The sequence below is a fragment of the Zalophus californianus genome, chromosome 17, assembly GCF_009762305.2.
Source record: "Zalophus californianus isolate mZalCal1 chromosome 17, mZalCal1.pri.v2, whole genome shotgun sequence".
Classification (NCBI taxonomy): domain Eukaryota; kingdom Metazoa; phylum Chordata; class Mammalia; order Carnivora; family Otariidae; genus Zalophus; species Zalophus californianus.
In genome coordinates, this window is record NC_045611.1 from 22,573,224 (window position 1) to 22,593,846 (window position 20,623).

The following is a 20,623-nucleotide window of genomic DNA, read 5'->3' on the forward strand; positions in this document are numbered from 1 at the left end:
TTAGTATTTCCTATATTTCAAAATCCCATTCACTAATTACCTCCTCCAAGTAGCCTTTCTTGAGCCCCAAACAGCAGAAGTCTTTGTTCTCAGTGTATCCTACACATACCTCTGACTTTGTACTGATCACACTGTCACATAATTGCCTATTTCTCATGAAAATTTTGAATAGTTGACTGCTAGATACTTGCACATAGAAGTTTTTAGAAGGAACGAAGGAAAAAAGGGAGAGAGGGAAGAAAGAAGGGAGAGAGGAAGGGAGGGAAGGAGTAGGAGCATGAATTTGTGGAAAACACACTATTTGAAAGAGAGACCTGTAAGTCGTAAGGATGATGATTTCTAGGCAACTTTGGAGATCAGGGGTTAGAAGATGGAGTATATAATAAATTAACATAACAATGGACAATGATGGACTTTTTTTTTGTACCCTTCTAATTTTATTTTGATGTGACTCCTTGGAAACATTTATGTCCACTCATTCCACATAGTTGTGACAAGGTACTAGACACTGCTAGAGCAAGATGTGAGTGTATGTAAGCAATCAAATTTCCTTCAGAAGCTAGGGATCTTTGCAGAGCAGTCACATAAGCAACTAAACTGGCCGTCTGATGGTGTTAATGGCAACATTGCATTAATTATGTAATCCTGTTTAGCAGATCACAGATGTTCAGGCATGGAAGGGAACTGAACGGGAAGATTGCAGTGTTCTCTGGGGGCAAGAAATTAGGGGAGATACCACTATGGAAAGGGTAAAGACTATGGAATAAGACCAACATAAAGTTAAATCTCAACTCTATAAGCCGTATAACTCCTAGAAAGTTCCCTAACTTCTTTTAACTACAGTTTGTTCTGCTCAAAGTTAAGGGCAATAAAACAACTCAAAAAACTTTTGTGAGGACTGGAGATAATATTTGTGAAGTGTAGGACACAAAGTAGACCATTAGTAAATGATGTCATTCTCTGTTAGATGATACATTAAATAATATTATCACTCAACCTCAGATGGTTCCCCCTTCTCAGTTATGTATGTGTGTATGTGGAGAGAGAGAGAGAACGAGAATGAGTTGGTCTAGTGTGTTACAAACTGCATTCATATTCAATGATAATTCCACTTCATTTCTCTGCCTAACTGCTACACATTTTAAGAGAATGTGTGTGTACTTGCGTGTGTACGCGTGTGTTATGTGTAAGCTAAATGAGATTGATGGAGAAGATGGATTCCTGAATTGTTGCTAATGGTCTAGACATTTCACTGTTTTGTCAACAAAGCCCTATTGTTGAGAGCAGTGTTTTCTCACTATGTCAATATTTCTGCCATGTTGTGTTGATAATAATGGAACTGCCAGGAAAGAGATTTAATTAATCACTTCCCAGAATAACTACTGTCAGCATTCATTTCCTAGCTGAAGGCATTCAAGCCAGCAGGGGGATTCTCCCAGCACATATCTAGGCACCTTAGTTATGTGGTAAGAATATATTTGTATAAGTCTTGTTGTGGTGCTGAGATGGAAGTTTGGTCTTGCTGACCAATGAACAGGTTTTGGTTTGCTCCCAAACCAGCTACTCAGAGTAATTCATTGTGCTTCTATTTGCAGGAGAAGTACTTTGTAGCACCAGTTCTGCTCTATAATGAACCAGAGAATAATTATTTGAATCTAGTGCAAGTACAGCTACAGTGTTTAATAATACCCTGTTTATCAGGCACCTGGGTGGCAAGGTCGGTTAAGCAACCAACTCTTGGTTTTAGCTCAGGTCATGACCTCAGGGTCTTGAGATGGAGCCCTGGGTCAGGTTCCTCACTCAGGGGGAACTCTGCTTCCCATCTCTCTCTCTCTCTCTCTCTCTCTCTCTCCCTCTGCCCCTCCCCCCACCCATGTTCGTGCTGTCTCTCTCTCAAATAAATAAATAAGCAAATCTTTAAAAGAAATAATACCCCGTTTCTCTGCCTAAAATAAAACCAAACAAAAAACAGAAACAAAAACAAGAAAACAAAATGGTGCTTGAATCTTTGGTATATTTTACATTTGGGGGATTGAAAGAAGGGGGTTTAGTGACAAGTGTGGCATTAGAGTCCATTTCCTCCCCGTTTATTCTTATATTTTTCCAAGGGAAACTGACTTCCTTTCTAGAGTCCTGGTTGGGCCACATTTATTACTGGGTCTTGCTCTCCCATCAGTGAGGTTGGAGATTAACTAAAAACCAGAGACTGCCTTGTTGGGTCGGGGCCCTCTGTACTCATTTCTTGGCTTTCTCACCTATTTGGTCTTCTGTTCCTGGTACAAACCAAAAGGTGCTAACATCCAAGGTTTTTAAATGGAGCTTAGGGAGACTAGGTGTTCTTTAGGGCTAGGACTTCCTAACAAGCCACATTCTCCAGCTCAGTTTACCAGAGCTCTGCATGAGGGCTTCAGGTTGAAGCCCAACTAATAATATAAGTTGTTGATTTGATATTTTCCTTTTGTGTCTCTTTCCCAAAACTCATGAGGAGGATGACTGGACTAAAACTGAGTTAGAGATTCCTAAAAAAAAAAAAAAAAAGTGATTTCCATTGACTAGCATCCCCAAACTTACCTTGCTGCACAAAAAGAGCCAAAAGAACAAATTCTAAATGAAATGATTCCTCCCTCCCCCATGTCAGGAGATATTTCTTACTTATTAAAAGTTATTTTGTCTTGGTGTGAACTTCTTTATAAGTTAAACCCTTCACAAAACCAAACATATTTCCCAGAAGGAGATGATCTGTTATGTACAAAGAGATTTATTAATTTTTGAAGGAACACTGAGAACTCCACTTTTATTGTTTTTCATTTAAGTCATTAAATATGGTCACATTTTAGTCATCCAGTGACTAGCACCAGGATGTAATGGAAAAATTTCCTATGCCATATGTGAAAATAAATGCAAATGCAGGTCCCACAATAAATATATGTATCTTTGACTGTAACTAAAATATATCCTATTAAAATAGATAAATGAGAGCAGCAATTGTTTCTGTGGTGACTGCTTCACCAAGGCTGTGTTTATTTTTCATTCTGTTTCCAAATATCCTGAAATAATAAAAAAACTGATTCTCTGGGGACCCAAATTCCATATGTTCTGCTATAGCTGAACTCTGCATGGAGATGATATAAAAGAAAGCATGCCATTTTACATTAAAATTTACTTGGTATGAGGAGGAAAGGAAAGAAGGAAGAGTCAGGGTAGTGTTGCTAATTGTCTGTGGAGCTATAGGCTGAAATTTGTAGGAAAAAATAGGGACCAGGGATTAGAAGGCAAAGACAATGAATGAGCGAAATTTGAAGTAAATCATCTATCAAAGCTAGTATGGAGCCCTTTCTGTAGGAATTGTCCTGTATGTGATCTCATTGTAGGAGAATCATTGACTAAGTTCTTTTTTTTTTTTTTTTTAAGATTTTATTTATTTGACAGAGAGAGACACAGAGAGAGAGGGAACACAAGCAGGGGGAGTGGGAGAGGGAGAAGCAGGCTCCCCACTGAGCAGGGAGCCCGATGCGGGGCTCCATCCCAGGACTCTGGGATCATGACCTGAACCAAAGGCAGACGCTTAATGACTGAGCCACCCAGGCGCCCCCATTGACTAAGTTCTTTGAAGGAAATAACCTCCTTGAATTTTTGTGATTCACAAAGGTAAGAACCTTTGGTGGGAAATGTGGGGCATCACTGGTGGGGTAGTGCTGGTCTACCCCAGAGGCCTGGTCTACCCCAGAGGCCTTTCTTACCATCATATTAGGTAACCATACCTGTAGTCATACCACAAAAAGAGGAAAATCAAGGCAATAATTTAGCATAGCAGCTAAATAAATACTCATTCTTTGTGTATTTATAAGTGATGAAGAATGTTTTTTTTTTTAACTTTTAGTATCTCTTCATTCAATACTGCTTAAAAATCAAAAGTCACACTCAAATTTTAACCTGAAGCTATATATAAAAACTTGGACAACTCAACTTGTGCAGCCACTTTATAACTGTTTTTGTTTAATCCAAACCCAGTAGTGAGAATCAGCATTAGAGAGCATCCTTCATGAGTTTAGTAGGCATTGTCCCAGATACTGAGTATACCTTTATGAATGAAACAATGTCCCTGCCTCTCAGAGCTGTCAATCTAATGAAAGAAACAAACAATGAACAGGTGGCCCCCTAAATACACATAGAAGTACAATTTAGGTTACATGCTAAAAAGGAAATGCATAGGATGCAGTGAAGAAGAAAAATGGTGATTGACAAAAGGAGAATATGGTTCCAGTGACAGAGAGAGATTCCCTGAAGTGCTAGGAGCACTTCCGTGCTAGAAATATTCCATATAAAAGGCAGAATTAAAAGGCCTTTTTGAGTATGGAATTAAAATGTATATTTAAGGTTAAACTCTAAAAGCTTGCTTCTTATAATTCTTTCATATTTGTATGATTTACTACCTAGAAAACACTTTGCCATTGATTTCATTTCGTATTTGTTACAATCTGAAGAAGTGGTTATTAGATTCCCCAGTCTATAAATGCAGATCAGAGGACTGGGTCACTTGCAAAGTCATATGGCTTAAACATAGCAGAAATACAACCCAGAGCTGAGCTTCTTGGTGGCAAACGCGGAGCTCCATTGTTTCAAATATAGTGCTTTGCAATTGGGAGCATCTTGTGACATACACTTCTCCTTCTCTCTAAGTTACTCTTAAAATCAGTCCAATACACATACATGCACATACTCATTCTACATGAGTAATTTCGTGGAAGGAAATATAAAATCTTGGTGCATAACAGGTGTACCCTATACTGTATAGCCAAACTTGTATTCCTATAATATATTCTCATCAGGAAATGCAACACCTGCAATGTTATATTTGCATACATAATTTTATTCTTGCTCACTATGTATCAAATCCATCTACAGAGCTCATCAATGTGCCAATTTAAATTATAGACTAGTCTTTGTTTTTACAGAAGCATTTCCCTGCATATAACTATCAGTCAAAAGTTAATTTAGGGCCTGAATTCATTTTTAAAAGGCACAGCCAGCATATGATTTTACTAAATATATTTTTATCATGAGTCTGGATATACCATGTATGAGTGATTTATAAATAAAAATAAGGGTTAATTATACAGATACATGTCAATGTGTAAACCAAATTGCAGTAAGTGTATACATTTTTATTATTGGTACTTGAAGAATTTTTCATTTCATTTTTATGAAATTTATTCTCAGAGCTAGAGGCCAAAAATCACTGGTGTTTTATAGGCATGATGAATGTATTCACTACTTTATGGACATCTTATAAAAGAAGGCAATTCATTAACTACAATTTTTGGTGATCAATGCTTCCTTAATTCTCTTAATATTGTAATCATGAGAAACATTATCTCTGAGCACTAAAATATTTGGTGAGTTTGAAATTTAAGTGTGAAGCAGAGAACAAAAACTAAAAATGACATTAGTCTTTACTCACAATATTTATATTCACAGGCCGATGTATGTACACATGCACATGGTTTTTTCTTTCTTGTAGTTTGCTATTTTATGTGACTGCTATTCTTGTGGTTAAAAAAAAAAAAAAGGGGCGCCTGGGTGGCCCAGTCGTTAAGCGTCTGCCTTCGACTCGGGTCATGATCCTGGGGTCCTGGGATCGAGCCCCGCATTGCGCTACCTGCTCCGCGGGAAGCCTGCTTCTCCCTCTCTCACTCCCTCTGCTTGTGTTCCCTCTCTCGCTGTGTCTCTCTCTGTCAAATAAATAAAAATCTTAAAAAAAAAAAAAGAAAGAAAGAAAAAGCTAAGAAAAGTCTTTCTAGAATAGCATCTGTCCTTACCTCATTGTATCTATGCTGTAGTAAAATTGCCTACTTACCCTACAAAGGTTGGGACAGCACCCCAAGAATGATTATATACTTCTTGAGGATAAAGACCAGACTTGTCCATCCTTTTATCATCAACACTGTTAGGCTGTCTGACATACAGTTCACATTTAATCAATAAATTTGTGTTGAGTAAAAAAACAAAAAAACTATGCAAAATGGTATGAGGGTCATGTATGGTATGGACAAAAATATATTACTTTAAAGTCAGATAGACCTGGATTCTGTATGGAATCCTTATTTAACGTGTGTTAAGAAATAACACAAGTGACCTCTCTTCTATTTGTAAACTGTGGTTAATCAAAAATGTATAAATAAGTAACTTAATGATCAGAGTATATAGCTTCTAGCACAGCTTACTCCATAGAAATATTGAAAAACAAACTGTTAGAACCAAATTTGTCTGAATTCTGAAAAGCAGTTAGATGTTTACAACAACCAAGACAATTCTGAATAGAAAAAAATGCAAATTAAAAATGGTAGAAAAGCATTTTTACTTGCCCTTGCCCTACCCCCTCCTCATCTCAATATCAATCTTACAGACTATAGCCTATGTCCCCAGTGTGGGACTCTGGTCCACGTTTCTGGAGAAAAGACAGCAGACTTACATGCAAATTATTTTCTGTGTCTTTTATAATCTATGTAGGGTTTACCGGAAAGAGTAACGTAAAGTGCTGGTCTCTGTTTGCCTTACTCAGAACTCAGAGTGAAAAAAACAGCAGGCATTGCTCAAAACACATCATAAGGCACATGAAAAACCCACAACTTACCAGGGTAAAAGATGATTGTTGAGGCATAGGGTAGACCTCCTGAAGCATGTAAGAAAAGTTGGGGAGAGAGTTTCTTTGGGTATTAGGGCACTTGGAAGTGTCTGTATATAATGAGGAATCTAGAAAGCCACACACATACCCAGGTAGGATACATGCTCAGGAAAGATCTGAGAAGATACAAAGCTTTCACTTCTGGCTGATTCGTAGGTTTTCTACAAGCATGAAGTGAAGGTTGATGCAGATTTGTCAGTGGCCTGGCTAAGTGTTAAAGGAGTGTCCCAGCATAGCCCGCTCCGTATACCGTGGACATTATTGTTTTATTTCATTTTTATATCCCCTAACATTCCAGGAGGTCTATATGAAAATAGTAGTTGAACACAAGCTAAAGGAAAAGAGATTTCAGCAACCACCCATGACAAAATACAGCTTTTGCAAAAGTACTGGAAAATCACTAAACACATGTACATCTATAGCCTTCAACAATCAAAAACAGCAGAACATAGAGAGGGGAGAGAATCTGATTTCCAGAGTAACCACATTCTAATATTTGAATATCCTGTTTTCAGTCAAAACCCACCAAGTATACAATGAAACAAGAAAGTAAGGCACCTTTAGAGGAAAGAATGAATTGATGAACAACATCCCTAAGAAAGTCGAGACACTGGATTTAGTAGAGAAAGCTGAATCGACTGTCTTAAATATGTTGAAAGAGCCAAAACCATAGACAAAGATATAAATGAAGCAAGAACAACTATATGTGAATAAAATGAGAGTATCAAAGAGAACATAATCATAAAAAAGAACCAAAAAGAAATTCAGAGCTGAAAAGGAAAAGGGATGGAATGAAAATTCACTAAAAGGTTTCCACAGTCAGTTAGAATAGGCAGAAGAAAGGATTAGTGAACTTTAGGATGGGGCAGTTTAAGTTGTTCATTCTGAGAGTCAGAAATTTGAAAGAATGAGGAAAAATGAACATGGTTTATGGGAAACGTGGGGCACGAGAGAGCAGAACTCTACATGGATGATGAGATTCCCAGAAGAAGAGAGAAAAGGGAGAAGAAATAATATTGGAAGAAATGATAGCTAAAAAAACACTTCTGAGCATCAAAGCACATTATCAAGAAAGTGAAAGTACAGTTTACAAAATAGGAAAAGATATTTACAAATCCTGTATCTAGTAAGTCTCTACTATACAGAATTTATAAAGAACAACTCAACAGCAACAAAATAAACATGTCAGTTAAAAAATAGGCAAAGAACTTGAAGAGATGCTTATCTGAAGGAGATAGACAAATGGCTAGCAAACACATGAAATATCTTCAGTATCATTTGTCATTAGGGAAATGTAAATCAAAACTAAAATGATGGCTATGATTGAAAAAAAATGCTTAATGAGAATGCTTTTTGTTTGTTTATTTTCTGGCTAGAACACTTTGTGAAAGAGATTCACAATCACTTAACACTTCCATATACAGGATAAGCTGGCTTTCTAATGCCATGTTGCCCTCTTTACTTTCCTATTCATCATGCAAAATATGAACAAAGTATAAGAAGCATCATTTTTATTGCCTTTATTACTTAAGTAGACCACACTAATACTTGATTTCTAGCCCTACACTTCTTTTATATATAAAATTTCCTGATTCTCACATACTCTGTAACAGGAAGAGATTGTAGAGCTATCATAAGGTAATTTCTTGTGGGCTCTGTTGGGCTCGCCCAGGTAGACTCAAACCTGATACAGTTAAATGCACCAGTCAGTTGAGGACACATACCAGTATTATTCATTTCCCAATCATATATCCCAAATATTCACTGTCCATTTGGGGAACAGTGTTTGCCACAGTACTTGTGATACTGTAGGAGCAAAGTATCTCTAATCCCCGCATTTGCTGTAGGAGACCGTTTTTGTGAATTCTACCAATTGTACTTTAATAAGGTCCTATTTGAATCTTTTGTAACTTTTTGACATTGCCCGTTTAAGGTGAACTATGCCATCAGAGCACTTTGCTTTGTACTTTCATATTACAAGAATTTTGTACATTATTGATGCTTTTACTTCAGCTTAAAATACTTGTATTTTACATGTATATGCATATTTAATTTTATTAACAAATTTATGTATACATACATACATATATATAGTTATATTAATATATATGCATGGATACACATTCTTTTTTAAATAGGCTATTTTAACATCCAGGAATACAAACAATAATCTATGCCTATTGCACGAATGATTTAACAATCACATTTCATGTATTTGTTTCCATTTTAAAAAAATTAATTACAGGCCACACATGGAATTTAACACCCCTCCAGGTACATCTCATTTTCCTTTCTCCCTAAATGTAATTAATATCAAGAAATTGCTGTGTATACTTCCATTCATATCTTAATGCTTTTAATATCTATTCATGATATTTACTATACATTTCCATAAACATTATATATTTCAGTGTATGTTTTTACAATTTATATAAATGCTATCTTATAAAGTTTACCTTATTAGTACTTTTTGTGTTTCACTCAGTGTTATATTTTAAAGACCCAGCAATGTTTATGCATACTTGGAGCTAATTCATGCATCTTCATTGCTGTATTATATTGTATTGTATGAATATGCTTCAATTTATGTGTTCTCCCTATTTATGAATTATATGTTCATTATTGTGAGCTACCAATAATATTTTGGAAGGAGACAGGTTTTACCCAAACAACCACTTGATGACTTACTGATTCAATATCCTGGGAATGGAATTTGTCTCCATTGTACATAAATAACAATATTACCTCATTGCTCTCTAATTGAAATTCAGATTAATATCTACTGTTTTTTGGAAGCTACAAAAACCAACAACCAAAATAACTACTTATCTAGAAAATCAAGTATATGGTTACTGTAAGATAGCAAATCAGTCAGCATTTTCTGCTTCCATTCAAGTGCCCAGCAGTGTATTAGGAACCTGGGACATGGGGTGAAGAGGGGGAAAAAAAGATACATCTCCATTTTCTAGGAACTCATTGTCTGCTTGAGAAGTCTAATCCAAAGAACAATGACAACAGGAGAGAAGAAAATGTAAGTGGGAAAGAATTGTGTAACTGGTACAAGTTAGCATGTGATGGATTAGTTCTAAGAAGGCTTTATAGAAATGGCCTTTTGTAGGAATCAGGAAACTATCTGATAGCACTCCCTTAGTGAGAGGCACTGAAAATAAAATTGAAGGATAAGGGGATTTGAAGTAAGAAAATCTCATGGAAAGAATAGATTAATATGTGTATTTTCTTAAGAATCATATGGTTGTATATACTTTCTCCTATATGTGCAGAGTGAACTCTAAGGACCTTGACTCTGACAGCTGAATAATTTACTCAACTTGTTTCACAGCCAACAGTAGAGAGCGTGAAATATCTTAGGTCTTCTATAACTAGCTGTTGAGTAAATAAAGGATGAAACATCATCATCATCATGACCGTCATCACAAAACTGAAATAAATTAGAGGAAAAGTAAGAAAGTTCATGGAAAAAGCCTTAATGGCATTACTTTTCAAAAGCCATTTTCTATCTACTCCTATTCAGTTCATAAAACAGGAGACATAGCTGTGTTTGCAAAAGGTTGATTAATCCTGATAAACCAAAAATAATGCTTTCTTGTGGATGATGTCTAAGATGATCATACATTCAACAAGAAAAATAGAAGTTAGGGAAAAAACACCTTAGAAAAAGTGAGTAAAGGTACATTTTTAAAAAGCCACAAACTATCAAAAACAATATAACTCCCCAAAAGAACATCAAAATTGTAAGGCCCTTTCAGATTTGGCCTCAGTGCTCTTTTTCAAAGTGGGATTGAAAGGAATTGGTGACAAAATGCCCACTCATTTATAAACCTTCAGCATGAATATAAAGTCAATTGATACACACAATTGTCTCAAAAGAAACAAACAAAAACTACTGAGAATAATTGCATTTGGACTGACATATTTCAAAAGCATAGAGAGTATCGTCAACTTTCAGCAAATAAACCCAGCATTCATGGATCTGTACTAATTACTATAATTGCATAGTGTTTTCTACTACCTAAATAATCTCAGATGACTACCTTTACTATACTCAGGTCCCAACCTGTATTCTAGGTTTTTGACATTGTTCATGATTTTATCTCAATCAGCCTTTCTAACTTTATTTTATGTATGATTCCTCCATATAGTTAATTTCACAGAAATACCCAGCTTCTCATTGATTCATGTATCTTCAAACCTTGATGTATATACCAATGCTATTTTCAACCACCCTTTTTCTCTAACCAGTGAAAACCTAGCTGCTTTTCAGTCCTTCTCAAAGTTGCCTCCTTCATAGGGCCTTCCTTAATCCCATTCTCATATACTCATTGTAATCCAAATTAACTTCCTTCTTCCCTCGGTGCTTCTACAGCATTTGACATCCATCCCTAATGATGAATGGTGTGCGTTATTCTCAAATCCACTAGATAAAATAATTTCCTGAAGATGGGGCAGCACTGAAATATTATACGAGCCTAAACCATTATTTTAAAAAAGAAAAAAAAAACATAAAAATTGAGAAAGATTTAGACTTAGGAAAGAGTTGCAAAAATAGTACAGAGAAATCCTATATAAACTTCACCTAAGCTTCCTCTAATGTTAACACTTTATATAACCACAGAATATTGTCAAAATTAAGAAAGTAACCTTGGCATGTTACTATTAATGGAAATAATTTGTTTGGAATTTACCAATTTTTTTTACTAATGTTCTTTTTTCTGTCCCAGTATCTGATTTAGGGACCCGTGTTGCATTTGATCATCATGTCTCCATTCTGTGGTACTTTCTCACTCTTTCCTTGTCTCCTATGATCTTGACACTTGTGAAAAATACTAGTCAGTTACCTTATACATGACCCTCAAATTCAGTTTGTCTGATGTTTTCTTATGATTAGATTGAGTTTATGCATTTGTCTCAAAAGCACCAAAGAGGCAATGAGATATCATCATATGGGGACACTTGATATTTATATGGATTACTGATGATGTTAAACTTGATTATTTGATTAAGGTGGTATCTGCCAGGAAACTTGATATTACTTTCTCCCTTTCTAATTACTAAATACTCTATGGGAGAAACTTTGAGACTATGAAGATACACTAATTTTCCTTATAACCCTGACCAGCCATTTTAGGATTCACCTATAGAATTTATTTCAGTGGTATAGTTATATGAAATTACTTTTTAAATAAAATCATCAAATTTTATTATATTTTATTACTCTGATTTTATATTTTCTTCATTTAAAAAATTTATTAGTTGTAATTTTTCAGTGAGGAGGGTTATTTTTCTTCTCTTCATTTATTTTAGTTATTTAGTTGTTAGTTAGTTATATCATCAATATGGACTCATGGATATGTATTTTATTCCCTGGCTAATAATACAATCCTAGTATCACTTATTTCCTTGGCCATTCTTTTAATCCCAACTTGGCCATTGGGAACACTTAAAGGTAGGCTTCTGTGCTCTTTAGGCTTGTCATGCCTACTCCATGTTTTCTTTTCTGTACTTATTTGCAATCTTGCACCACAAAGTGCTCCAGCTTACACAGTGTTTTTGAATAATGGCAAGAACACAATTTGGAAGCAGGTGCATCCAAGTTCAAATATGGCTCCTTCTAACTCACTGTTCTTGCATATCTTTTTTTTTCTTCTGAGCTCAAATTTTCTCATTTGTAAAATGGGCCTAACTGCATTGAGAAAATTGACAGTTGTCAATAAATTGTCCACAATATGCATTTGATAATTTGCATATTATTACTCAGTATTGAAAAACTGACCTCTGAGACACTGAAACTTGAAGAACTCCACAGATCTGCTGCCAATGAGACAACTGTAACTAGTGAAAAATATTTTGAAAAAGGAAGAAAGAATCTGGGAATTGTTTTAAGAGCATATAGTAAATGAAGAAGTTTTTATTCAAGGAAGTCTATTAGCATCTCATTCATCTGGTAAAAGTAGTGAGAATCTGTGGTGCTCTGTCACTCCCCAGCTCAGCCTGACTGTAGCTCCACTCTGGGTGGAAGCAGCCGAGAAGACAGGGCTCCCTCTTTCCTCATCCCTTAATCAAGGCTTATCATATCATACTTGGAGGGGCAGGCAACAGCACTTCTTATCCCTCCCACACACACCTCTAAGTTTAAGTGACTAAGTTCCTGGTAGGTGCAGCTAAGAAGTCAGGAACTCCCTTTCTCTTCCTAGTCCTTACCTATAAGTGCAGCAGACTGGTGGCCCAGTCATCCTTTCCCCATGTTACCATTATGACAAAAGTTCTAAAATGGCAGTACCAAGCCAAAAAAATATAGATGGTACCATCTCATCCAGTGCCTAGAGTAGTGGCTTAGGGAGTTTTTCCATGATTAGAGGTAGTCTATAAGAAAAGGAAGCTCTGAGCTCTCCCTCAAAATGTTGACATTGTTTGAAGCAAATTGAGGTGAATTTCAAGCCTAGGAGTGCTCTTAATTAAGAGCAGCAAGTTAAATCATAGACCAATTAATTCACCAGAGAGAGCAGGAAAATAGAGAACCAGGAAGAACATGTATTTTTCTGATGTTTTCTTATGAATAAGCTCAAAGACTGACCCCAAAATTTATTCCTGCCTCAATTTAATTGGATCAGACAGCTCAACAATTTATGTCCCAAGTCATTGTAACAAACAGTAGAGCAGTCTCCATGATTAGTGGAGCCTAACAGGCTGAGTGTACTATCAAATGAAGTAAAGAGCTTAACAGAGAATTCAGGGTAAGAGGGCAAAACAAAGACTACCATCCCAGCATGACTGTACATATGTCTAAGAGGGCAACTTTGAAAAGTGACACCAGAGGCTTTAGGCTACAGGCTACAGAGGAAATAAACATCACTAAAATAGTCTACATAAGTGACACACACACACATACAAAAACCACTAAGCAAACAATAATAACAAGCTCTGGGAAGGGAGGGGATGGTGAAGGTGTCAGTATCCAGGGTTGCTAAAATATAATACTTAAAATATCCACCTTTCAACAACAACAACAACAAAGTATGAAATACATGAGAAAACTGAACATGTGAACAATGCACAGGATAAAAGCAGGCAACAGAAACCCTTAATGAGAGAAACCAGATGTCAAATTTGGTAGACAGTAACTCCAAAGTAAACATTATAAATATGTTCAAAGAACTAAAGGAATTCAAGGTTAAAGATGTAAAGAAATATGGAAATTCTGGGAATGAAATGACCAGTAACCAGAATAAAGGGGATCTATGTCAAACTTGAACTGGCAGAAGAACAAATCAGCAAACTAGAAGGTAGGTCAATAACATTATATAATCTGAAAAACAGATTTTAGAATAAAGGAAAATCATCAGAGCCTTAGCAATATTGTACACTTTTAAGCACACTAACATATGCATAATGGCAGTATTAGAAGAAAAGAATAGCAGAAAAAAAGTATTTGATGAAATAATGACTGAAATCTTCCCCAAACTGCTAAAAGGGTAAATCTACACATCCAAATTTAACTAACTCTAATTTAAATGCAAAGAATCCTTCCTGAGACACATCATAGTAAAAATGCTGAAAGACAAAGAAAGGAGAAAATCTTGAAAGCAGCAAGAGAAAAAAAGACTAATGTATAAAGGACCCTCTAATAAAATTAACAGTTGACTTCTCTTTAGAAACAATGGAGTCTAGAGGTAGTAAGATAGAATATTCAAAGGGCTGAGGTGGGTGGGTGGGGAGACTGTCAACCAAGAATCCTATATCCAGCAGTTATCTTTCAGAAATGAAGGTGAGTTAAATACATTATCAGATTGAAAGCATTTCAACAAACAAACAGCTGAAAGAATTTATTGCAAGCCATCTCACCTTACAAGAAGTGTTAATGGAAGTTCTTCATGTTTAAATCAAGTAAACCTCTGGGTTTACTTGATTTATATTTATATTTATATTTATATTTAATAAATATAAATCCACATGCAAAACAACAACAACAATAAGGTAATTATATAATTATAAAAGACAGTATAACTGTGTATTTTTTCTTAACTGGTTTAAAATGGAATTGTATAAAACAATATGTATATAATTGTACTGTTGGGCTTATAACATATAGAAATATAATGTATTTCACTGTAATGGCACAAAGGAGGTGAGGGAGAACAGAGTTGTATTGGAATAAAGAAATGACTCCTAAGGATAACCTGCACCCAAAGAACAAATGAAGAGAATCAGAAATAGTAAGTAAGAATAGAAATAAAACAAACTCTGTAAATATATTTTGGCTCTACTCTCTTTTCTCAGCTTGTTTAATAGCCATGAAATGTATAAACACTACTTATAACAGTGCTATTGGGTTTGTAACATATATAGATGTAATATGTATAACAATAACAGCATAAAAAAGGGAGGAGAAATAGACTCCCACAAGAATAATATTTCTATATCTCTCTGGAATTAATTTATCATAAATTTGAAGCATATTCTGGTAAGTTAAATATATATGGTAAGCTCCAGAGCAACAACTAAGAAAATATCAAAAAAATAGTGAAAAAAGTAGTTAAAGGAATTTAAATGATAAGCTAGAAAAAAAAATCACTTAATTCAGAGGAAAGAATTAAACGGAAAATTAGGAACAAAAAGAGCATTAGACATATAAGAAACAAAAATTAAAATGGCAAAATAAATTCAAATAACCAATAAAAATTAAATGTGAATGGATTAAAAATCAAGTCAAAAGTGGTGGGATCATTAAAAAAAAATGTGGTGGGACATAAAAGTGATGTGGCCACTTTGGAAACTGGAAAACTGTTTAGCAGTTTGTTAAATGGTTAAACATAGTTACTATATGATTTAGTAATTTCACACCTGCAAATACATGCAAAAGAAATGAAAAAATATATATATATCCACACAAAAATTTGATCATGGATATTCAGAGCGGCATTATTCATGATAGCCAAAACTGGAAGCAAATCAGATATCCATCAACTGATGAAAGGACAAATAATAAAGTTTGATATATCCATACCATGTAATATCATTCTGCAATAATAAGAAATGAAGTAGTGATACATGTTATAGCATGGTTGAAACTTGAAAACATTATGCTAAGTGCAAGATATCAGTAACAAAGGACCACATATTATATGATCCCATTATATGAAATGTTCAGACTAAGCAAATATGTAGAGACAGAAAGTAGATTAATGGTTGGTGTGGGCTGGGAAGGGTGGCAGAAGGGGGCTTGGGAAATAACTACTAAATGGTACAGGTTTCTTTTTAGGGTAATTAAAATCTAAAAACTGGTGAGATATGCAAGCTCTGTGAATATACTATTATACATATTAAATGGATGAATTGTACATTATGTAAATTATATCTTATTAAAATTTAAAAATCATATTGAAAATAAGTTTTAAATATATAAGTACATGTTTTAATATAAAAGTTGATTATTTATAAAAGTGATTTGTTCTGACTTGTACTTATTCCTGGTATAAGACACTGAAAGATTCAGATAATTAACTATTAATAGAGCTACCTGAAGAAAGGATTGCTGCAAGACAGTAAATGTTAATTCCCTGATGACATTTAAAAAATAAAAATAAAAAGCTACGTAACACTGGGAAAAGATTCTAGAACAAACAAGCAAACAAAAAATGGATTCAATGTGTTTTTAGAAAGTTTGAAGGCTTCAAGGAGATTTGAAGTTCTCCATTTTTTCTTTCTTTTGACGTCATTTGATTATTTAAGTGATTTTTTTAGGAAAAACAATGTTTACATCATTTTTATAAGCAATACTGTGCAAACTGAGGAAAAAATACTCTTACAACAATAACAAATAAAAGATGAATGACAACATATAGCATGGAAACAATATAGACTAGAACTAGGTCCCTGAAAGGCCTTTAAAGTTTTTTTTGTTGTTTTTTTTTTAAGATTTTATTTTTATCTATTATTGAGAGACGAGAGAGAGAGAGGCAGAGGGAGAAGCAGGCTCCCAAGGAGCAGGGAGCCCGATGCGGGACTCGATCCCAGGACTCTGGGATCATGACCTGAGCCGAAGGCAGACGCTTAACCATCTGAGCCACCCAGGCACCCCCTGAATGGCCTTTAAAGAATTTAAAAATCTTTCCTTGATCTTGATATTTATATATTATTTTTAGGGATAAAATGTACAGTTGATGCAACTTAAAACACATCTAAAAGTAATTACACAAATTTCTGACAACGTCTATGAATGATTAAACATATTTAAAGGAGGAGAGAGATAAGAAGGTGGAGGAGTAGGGAACCTAGTCTCATCTGGTCCCTGAAAATCAGTTAGTTATCAAATCATTCTGAAAACCCGCAAAATCAGCTGGATATCTGAGAAAAGAATTGCTACAATTCTACAAATAGAAAAGTGACCACTTTTTGCAAAGTAGGAGGTGTGGAGACATGAATCCGAGGTGATATATGAGAAGATAAACTGCAGGGGGAGAGAGCCTCTGTAAGCCAGGTACTGGCAAGTGTTATAAGCAGCAGAGCACAAAATTGGAGGTTGCCTGAAAGGTGACCAGGAGGCGAAGCAGGGTGGAATCTCAGTTGGGACACCATGGTCTCAGGATCCCTGGGGTCACAGAAAGAACAGGGTGCCTGAGTGAAGCAGAGTTCCCAGGCATTAGAGTGGGAAAGCCAGTTGCAAACAGCGAGTCTGGGCGCTGGCTTTCTGCTCAATATTGTCCTAAACTGGGAACCACACTCTCCAAGCAGGGGCCCAGCAAGATGCAGAACCGGTGAGACCCCACCTCCCTATCCTGGGAGGAGTAGCATGGGTGCGTGCCACAGGCGTCTGTTAAGTTTGGAGACTTGAAAGGGGGTCATGTGCCTGAGATAAAAATGCTCGGTCACAGGCTGGATAAACAGAGTTTGAAGGGAAACCAGGGAGACAAGATGGATTGACTAATTTCTATGAGGGCTCATTGGAGAGTTGGGGGCTTGAACTTTCAGCCCTGGGGCTAGAGATCTGGGCACCACCATGTTCAATCCCCACATCAGTGCAGAAATCCTTCAGGGAGCCAAACAGCACCACATATTGCATTCTGGAGCCACTAACACTGAACCTGGCCCCCTGGCAAGGGTAGTGCAGTTCCACCCAGGCAAAGACACCTGAGAATCAGCACAACAGACCCCTCCCGCAGAGGACCAGCAGGAAATTCTGGTGAATACCAAGTTTACCAATCATACAGAATTGTAAAACTCCAACTCATGGGTAAAGAAGTAGATAGCATTTGTGATTTTTTTCTTATTCTTTAGTCTTTAAGTTTTATATTTTATTTTCCTTTTCAGCTATTTTCTTATTATTATTAGATATTTTTGAAGTGTTTGTTTAAATTCACATTTTTACACTTAAGGTTTATATTTTTTTTTTTCATTTTTGACTTCCCTTCATTTTTATAAATATGTAAGTTTTTCTTTCTTTCCAATTTTGGGATCTAGTTTCATCTAACAAACAAACCAAAATGCACTCAGGATATAGTTTATTGTTCTGTTCAACTTCCTGTTTGATTTTATTCTCATTTCTTTTCTTTTGGTTTCTGTTCTGATGTGTGTAGTGTGTATTTTTCTGATGTCATTGTTGCTATTTTTGTATTTTCCCTCTTTCATCTGTTCTTTTCTGGATGTAATGACAAGACAGAAGAACTCACCCCAAAAAAGAGAACAAGAGGCAGTACTCATAGACGGGGATCTAGTAAAATATGGATAAGGTAAATGTGAGAACTAGAATTCAAAACAATGATTATAAAGATACTAGCTGGGTTGGAAAAAAGCATAGAGACACTACAGATTCCCTTACTGGAGAAATAAAAGAATTAAAATCTAATCAGGTCAAAATAAAAAAGTTTATTTCCCAGAGGCAATAAAAAGTGGAGGCTCTAACTGCTAGAAATGAGGCAGAAGAGAGAGTCAATAATATAGAAGACAAAATGATAGAGAATAAGGAAGCTGAGAAAAAGAGAGATAAACAACTACTGGATTACAAGCGGAGCATTCAAGAGTTAAGTGATACCATAAGGTGAAGCAATATTAGAATGGGATTCCAGAGGAAGAGGAAGGGGAGGGGCAGAAGATTTATTTGAACAAATTATAGCTAAGAACTTCCCTAATCTGAGGAAGGAAACAGTCATTCAAGTCCAAGAGGTACAGAGAACCCCCTCCAAAATCAATAAAAATAGGTCAACACCTCAACATATTATAGTGAAGCTTACAAATTTCAGAGGTAAAGAGAAAATTCTGAAAGCAGCTTGGGACAAGAGGTCATTAACTACAAGGGTAGAAGCATAAGCCTGACAGCAGACCTGGCAGGCCAGAAAGGACTGACATGATATAGACAAGGTGCTAAATGTGAAAAATATGCAGCCAAGAACACTTTATCCAGAAAGGCTGTCATTCAGAATAGAAGGAGAGGCAAAGAGCTTCCAGGACAAACAGAAACTAAAAGAATTTGTGATCACTAAACCAGCCTTGCAAGAAATATTAAAGGGGATCCTTTAATTGAAGAGAGAGCCCAAAAGTACCAAAGACCAAAAAGGAACAGAGACAATATACAGAATTAACTACTTCACAGGTAATACAATGGCACTAAATTCATAGCTTTCAATAATTGGTCTAGAATGTAAATGGGCTAAATGCTCCAATTAAAACATACAGAGTATCAGATTGGATTAAAAAAAAAAAGACCTTATCAATATGCTGTCTACAAGAGACTGATTTTAGACCTAAAGACAGATTGAAAGAGAGCAGGTAGAGAACCATTTATCATCAAAAGAAAGCTGGGGTAATAATCCTTATATCAGACAAATTAGATTTTAAACCAAAGACTGTAATAAGAGATGAAGAGGAACACTATATCATAATTAAAGGATCTACCCAAGAAGAAGATCTAACAATTGTAAATATTTATGCCCCTAAGTTGGGAGCAGCCAATTATATAAACCAGTTAATAACAAAAGTAAAGAAACACATTGATAATAATACAATAGTATTAGGGGACTTTAACAGCCCACTCACAGCAAAGGACAGATCACTGAAGCACAAGATCAACAAAGAAACAAGGGCTTTGAATGGCACACTGGACCAAATGGACTTCACATTTATATTCAGAGCATTTCATCCTAAAGCAACAGAATACAGATCCTTCTTTAGTGCACATGGAACATTGTCCTGAATAGATCACATACTAGATCATAAATCAGGACTGGTGCCAAAAGATAGGGATTATTCCCTGTATATTACCAGACCACAATTCTTTGAAACTTGTACTCAATCACAAGAGAAAATATGGAAGGAACACAAATAAATGGATGTTAAAGAGCATCCTAATAAAGAATGAATGGGTCAATCAGGAAATTAAAGAAGAACTTAAAAAATTCGTGGAAACAAATGAAAATGAAAACATGATGGTTCAGAACCTTTGAGATGCAGCAAATGTAGTCCTAAGAGTGAAATATATAGCAATACAAGCCTTTCACAAGAAATAAGAAAAGTCTCAAATATACAACCTAAACTTACACCTAAAGGAGCTGTTGAAAGAACAGTAAATAAAGCCTAAATCCAACAGAAGAAAAAAAATAAGGATTAGAGCAGAAATCAGTGAAATAGAAACCGAAAGAATAGAACATATCAACAAAACTAAGAGCTGGTTCTTTGAAAGAATTAATAAGATTGGTAAACCGCTAGGCAGACTTATCATAAAGAAAAGAGAAAGGACCCACATAAATAAAATTATAAATGAAAGAGGAGAGATAACAACCAACACTGAAGAAATACAAACAATTATTAGAACATATTATGGGCAACTATATGCCAACAAATTAGGCAATCTGAAAAAAATGGATGCATTCCTAGAAACATATAAACTACCAAAACTGAACCAGGAAGAAATAGAAAACCTGAAAAGAC